Source organism: Triticum aestivum, chromosome 7D (assembly GCF_018294505.1).
Source record: "Triticum aestivum cultivar Chinese Spring chromosome 7D, IWGSC CS RefSeq v2.1, whole genome shotgun sequence".
NCBI classification, from domain to species: domain Eukaryota; kingdom Viridiplantae; phylum Streptophyta; class Magnoliopsida; order Poales; family Poaceae; genus Triticum; species Triticum aestivum.
This window is the reverse complement of record NC_057814.1, coordinates 642,903,683-642,910,440: the sequence shown is the minus strand read 5'-3', so window position 1 is coordinate 642,910,440 and position 6,758 is coordinate 642,903,683.

The window sequence follows — 6,758 nt, the reverse complement described above, 5'->3', positions numbered from 1 at the left end:
AAACCCTAAACCCTAAACCCTAAACCCTAAACCCTAAACCCTAAACCCTAAACCTAAACGTTTAGGGTTTAGGGTTTAGGGTTTAGGGTTGTTAGGGTTTAGGGTTTAGGGTTTAGGGTTAGGGTTTAGGGTTTAGGGTTTAGGGTTAGGGTTTAGGGTTTAGGGTTAGGGTTTAGGGTTTAGGGTTAGGTTAGTGTTAGGGTTTAGGGTTTAGAAATACGTCGATGGATCTCCGGGCTGTCCACGAGGCAGGGGGCGCGCCCCCTACCCTCGTGGGCAGCCCAGGACTCTTCTGGTCCATCTCCGATACTCTGTGGGCTTCTTCTGGTCCAAAAATAAGTTTCGTGAAGTTTCAGGTCAATTGGACTCCGTCTGATTTTCCTTTTCTGCGATACTCTAAAACAATGAAAAAACAGAAACTGACACTACGCTCTAGGTTAATTGGTTAGTCCCCAAAATCATATAAAATAGCATATAAATGCATATAAAACATCCAAGGTTGATAATATAATAGCATGGAACAATCAAAAATTATAGATACGTTGGAGACGTATCAGCTATCACGCCCTGCTCGGACGAACTGCATTCGCTAGATTCAATACGGTGCCACATTACGCTTATCTCAAGCTCAAGATGCCCGGCCCACGTGGCATCATTACAGTAAATGGAAACATGGAACGCTTCCTCCGTACAGAGGAGCACACTGCCGCCCTAGCAGTAGAAGTACAAAGCGGCCTTCTCAAGCAGCATTATAATCCGGCTACCGAGCCCCTGGACATCATCAAGAGGGTCCAGACCACACTGCAGGAGGACAGCTCGGCTCGTCAAGAGCCGAATTAGCAATTTGATCTCCGTCCCGGCCCCGAGGAGGCAATGGCACTAATACCACGCGTACATAAACCACACACTAAAAACCCCATGGGAATTGACGGAGGCATAACTCGTTTGTATTCCACTGTATGGGTCGACCGATCCTGGGATTCGCATGCTTTTACTTTTTCTTTTTTATGGTTTTTTTCTCTTTTGGAGGCCTATGCGGACAACCCGCTTGTAGAACACACCAAGGAGGCAAGGAGCTCTGGCTTACAAGGGAATCCCCAGGTGGTCTCTACTAAACGATTGCCATACTTGCTTTTCATACCCGCACATAGCTCGCCCTTGGTTGCGGCATGTTAAATAGCCCTACTTGCTTATCGCATTACTTGTACAAAGTATGCCTTGACGTACTAGTTACATCACAATGGTGAATACATGGTAGCGTTAGCTTATTATTTCATTTTTCTGTTTACTCACCTCGGTATTAATTACTCACTACACACATACAAGATGGTACGTATTACTATGCCAGGGGCTTCATTACACCCAACACTACGGCAATAAAAAGTCCGAACACTTTTATAGTATAGTTCGGCACCCCGAACTTATAGCATTATATGCATCGGCTCCGAATAATATCTTTGGTCAATAGTTGGGTTGCCCGGCTCCTGTGCTTGCTACCTTACGTTCCGCTATATCGGCTAGGGTAGTAAAGGGACAACTACTGCGATTGTGTCCCGGTTCTTCCGGACGAGCACCTCAGTAGAGAAAGCTGAAAACTGACTGTCATGATGCGGCGAGAGCCGGTCAGCTATTCGAGAGGTCCCAAATCGTTAGAGATTCTTTTCCGCTTCTTGCGAAGAATCGGTTCCCCCAATTAGGCGTGCATAGCGCCCCTAGTTCGGTCTTCCGAATACCAGGGGCTTCATCAACTTTCTTAATTGTCAAACTCCTATGGCTAAGTGAGGGCGGTAAAGGCCGCATAGTCTGATTGCCTTGTTCGTTGCACTAAACACCTCCTTTAAGGACCAGAATGTGGAGTAAAGAGTGTTTAGATTTATCCCGAACACCTCCTTTAAGAAGCCGACGACTGGTCAACCCTTAGAGTTAATAAACGGCCGCACAGGAGGTAAATTTAAATCATAAGCATTATACTACATAAACACCATTGTTCCATATTACAGGGCAAGGTAATACACATGTTCTCATGGGAATATGATATCCTTCGAACATTGCTCCGCCACAAGGCGGGACCCCTCCAGGATACCTTCAAAATAATACTCGGGTCGACGATGCTCCTTGCCCTCCGGTGGTCCCTCGGTCATCAGCTTCTTGGCATCCAGCTTTGCCCAATGCGTCTTGACGCGGGCAAAGGCCATACGCGCACCTTCAATACAGACGGACCGCTTCACGGCTTCAAGTCACGGACATGCACTCACAAGCCGCTGCACAAGCCCGAAGTAGCTGCTAGGTATAGGATCGGCATGCCACAGCCGGACTATCAGGTCCTTCATGGCTAGCTCTGCCAACCTATGCAGCTCGACCAACTGCTTTAGCTGGTCGCTGAAGGGCACCGGATGTTCGGATCCCAGATATTGGGACTAGAACAGCTTCTCCGTAGACATCCCTTCTTCGGCTCTATAATGCTCGGCAGCATTTGACACACTGTACGGCAGATCTGTAAACGCCCCTGGAAAATCCAAATTCAGGATAAGTACAAGGAACGTTTCTTCTACACACTTGCTATGCATGGTGAAAGATTTACCCGCCGTAATCTTCTTGGCCGCCTGAATTTCCTGGAGGGCGCTCTGGGCTTCGGCTCGTGCATCCTGCGCGCTCTGGCGGGTCTTCGCCAATTCGGACTCTTGCACCTTACAATCGCGCTCCAAGGACTCAAACCTCTCTATCGCGCCCTGGAGCTGTTGCTGCGCCTCGCCAACCCGGGCCTCGTGCTTCTCGTGCAAGGCGCGTTCCTTGGCCGCTTTATCCTCGTCCTCGGCTAGCGCCTTCTTAAGGGCCACCACCTTGGTCGTGGCCCCTAATAAAGTTTATGACACTTTAGTCCGGTTGGACTACTCATTTTTTCGAAATGTACCCACAGGTTCCTGGATACCTTGGCTATCCTCCAGCTACTTCTTCACGAGGCCGAGCTCCTCCTCGGCCCGCTCCAGTTTCCGCTTCAATCCGGAAACTTTCGCAGCATGAATTATGGCAGCCTGCAGCGATACCTGCTTGTTCACATAGACAACTCATGTTAGACTCCTGTGTTATTTATTCTCGATCCTCTATTTGGCTTTTTCCTCCCGAACACCAAACAGAGCATCAGGGGCTACTGTCTCTACGGTGATATTTTTCCTACAATCACATTACTTACCTAAAAGCCCGTTAGAAGGCTAGTGCAGGCCTCGGTTAGTCCGCTTTTGACAAACTGAACCTTCTCTATTACCATGTCCATAAGGACACGATGCTCATCTACGATAGAGGCGCCTCGTAGCGCCTCCAGCAGATTATCCAGTGCCTCTGGTTGGACAGAGGTCACCGGTGGAACAGGCACATTCCCTCCTTGGGGGGAATGCCGTTCGCTGGACCCCGGAGCCATGTAGATCTCCGGAATGGTATCCGGCTGAATGCCGTTCACTAGTCCCCGTGGGGACTTTTTCCCCCATATGTGCGGCGGCCGAGGAGTCATCCTGGGACGTCACCCCGATGGTCTCCGGAATCTCCCCCGGACCTGGGAAAGTCTTTTTGGACACCACCTCGTCATCACCCTTGGGTGAGATGGAATGAGCAGGTGGCGGAGACATGCTAGCCATCTCCTTCAAGTCCAGCGAATCCTCTGTCGAGGATCGCGGGGAGCCATCGCGTGCCGGACTGCAATGACAAGGTTTAAGATGTATCAATATTACAAACCGAGAAGGCCAGATGTTTTTGATTCTGGTACTCACGAGGCGGCCCGAGGCTTGGTCCGGCGAGGTCGCTTCGGACTGCTATCAACATCCCACGCAGAGTTATCCGTGAGGGAGCCTCTCCCCCTCTTGGGCGCCTCCGCCTCCAAACTCGTGGAGGCCTCCCTTCTCTCCCTTCCTCTCGCAGGAGGGGAGTCACCTCCCTCCTCGTCGTCATCATCGGTGGCTGAGGGGTCTGTCTCATCGTCAGACGAGATGACCAAGGTGCTCCTTCGGCGAAGCCCACTCCTGGTCCCCTTGGCCGTGGTTTTGACCTTCTTCTCCGGCACGTCATAAGGCGCAGGAAATAGCATCTCCGTAAGGAGTGGGGTTTCTTAATCATCGGGCAGCGGAGTCGGACTATTAATCTGTCCCGCTAGGTCGACCCATGCCTGAAAAACAAATTGATAAGAAGGCTTAGTATCCTCCCTTGAGGTGTGTCCTTAAAGACTATACCTTGATGGCCTACCAAATTGGCCTGACGCTTAGAGTTGAGCCCGTGATCTTTGGTCAAGGGTGGCGGCGTCTCGCTGCCCTTGAAGAGCACCTTCCAGATATCTTCGTGCGTCGTGCCAAAAAGCCTTAACAGCATCTGGTGCTCGGCCGAATCGAACTCCCACAAATAACAGGTCCGGCGCTGACATGGAAGGATCCGGCGTACAAGCATGACCTGGATCACATCAACAAGCTTGATCTTCCGGGTTATCATATTCTGGAGGCACGTTTGGAGCCCCGTGATCTCTTCCAAAGATCCCCAGGTGAGGCCCTTCTCTTGCCAGGAGGTAAGCCGCATCGGGACTCCGGATCGGAATTTGGGAGCCGCCGCCCAGTTGGTGTCACGTGGCTCGGTGATATAGAACCATCCCGATTGCCATCCCTTCACCGTCTCTACGAAGGAGCCTTTGAGCCAGGTGGTATTGGGCATCTTGCCCACCATGGCACCTCCGCACTCGGCCTGTCGGCTGCGCACCACCTTTGGCTTTACATATAAAGTCTTCAGCCATAGGCCAAAGTGAGGTGGGATGCGGAGAAAGACTTCGCACACAACTATGAATGCGGGGATATTGAGGATAAAGTTGGGGGCCAGATCGTGGATGTCCAACCCATAGTAAAACATCAATCCATGGACAAAGGATGAAGAGGGAATCCCAGCCCACGGATGAAGTGTGTGATAAACACAACCCTCTCATGGGGCTCGGGGGTAGGGACGATTTGCCCTTTTTCCGGGAGTCGGTGAGCAATCTCCTTGGCTAAATAGCCGGCCTCCCGGAGCTCCGTGATGTCCTTCTTCTCAACGAAGGAGGCCATCCACTTGCCTCCAGCTCCGGATCCGGACATGATTGGAGTGCCTTCTCGAAAGAGGAAAAGCTAAAGCTTGGACGCTAGAGCTCGAGGACGGAAAGAAGGAAGATGAAGAAGGGTGTGGGTAAAGGGAGAGTGTTCTTATCCCCTTATAAAGGCCGCAAATATCAAGAGCCTCCCCACTCGTCCTAAAAACTCGCCTATTCCCAAGGGCTGTATAAATGGCAAGGTTGGGTTACCCATGCCCGCATTGATGAGAATCCCACGATAAGGGGACGCGATCTCTCCTTTGACAAGACGTGCCAATGGCAACCGCGTCTCAAAACATGGAGCGACAGACGAAAAGCGGTTCAAAATTATGACCGAACAAACGCAATGTCGTGTTGTAAAAAGCTGTCAGCGGATAGAACTCGCGTGAAAATATATATTCTCTTTGCGGTTGTGTGTGGTATGTGACAAGTCCGGATACTATCGTTGCATCCGAAGACTATCTTGGAGTTCGGAGAAAGGGGAACCCGCCTTGCAATTCCGAAGACAATCTGCATGCCGGACTCCTCGTCATTGAAAGCCAGGTTCAGGGGCTACTGAGGGAGTCCTGGACTAAGGGGTCCTCAGGCGTCCGGCCTGTTATCCTTTGGGCCGGACTGATGGGTTGTGAAGACATGAAGGCCGAAGACTGCACCGTGTCCGGATTGGACTCTACTTGGCGTGGAAGGCAAGCTTGGCGACCGAAGATTCCTTCTTATGTAACCGACTCCATGTAAACCCTAGATCCCCTCGGTGTCTATATAAACCGAAGGGGATAGTCCGGAAAGGACACCACATATACTCATTACCATACCCATATAGGCTAGACTTCTAGGGTTTAGCCATTATGATCTCGTGGTAGATCAACTCTTGTAATACTCATATTCATCAAGATCAATCAAGCAGGAAGTAGGGTATTACCTCCATAGAGAGGGCCCGAATCTGGGTAAACATCGTGTCCCCCGTCTCCTGTTACCATCGATCCTAGGCGCACAGTTCGGGACCCCCTACCCGTGGTCCGCCGGTTTTGACACCGACAACCCACAAGTACCTTCGGGCAGTACTCGGGGGAATGCAAAGTCACATGTCCCTTCTATCTGTGCATACCCCGGGTGCCGGATTCTCAAACCTAGAACCTCGCAGAGGCATTTCCGCCTGGAAATTCCTCGTCTCTAATTCTTTCTCCCGATTTCATTTCTAGGGGAACACTACCAACTTTATTTCCCTCGATCCAGTACATCTACCCCGATACAAATTTCAACTCCAATTCTACCTTAACACACTCTTTTGTGGAGCAATCCACGAAATTTTTCCTCGGTGTGATGACCGAGCTGGTGCAGCCACCTCGCCTGCACCTGGACCCCATCACCACCATCTTCTGTGCCTTCGTGGCGGAGGCAAGTCGCCACCCCATGCCACCGCCACACGTGATTCCTCCATCGGCGTAAAGTGACGGAGGATCAAGCGTGGCGGAGGACCATGCAGTGCACCATCTTCTCCCGCATCTCGAGCACCAGCACCCAGCCGGGCGTTCTCCTGATCCCGATCATTCCTGATGAGTATCAACAGGAGGATCGACGAGCCGATGAGCGTTCCCAGCAGCACCGCGAGGAACAACCGCAGACGGCCAAGAAAATTTCTTCGCCGAAGGAGCTCGGCTCGATCTCG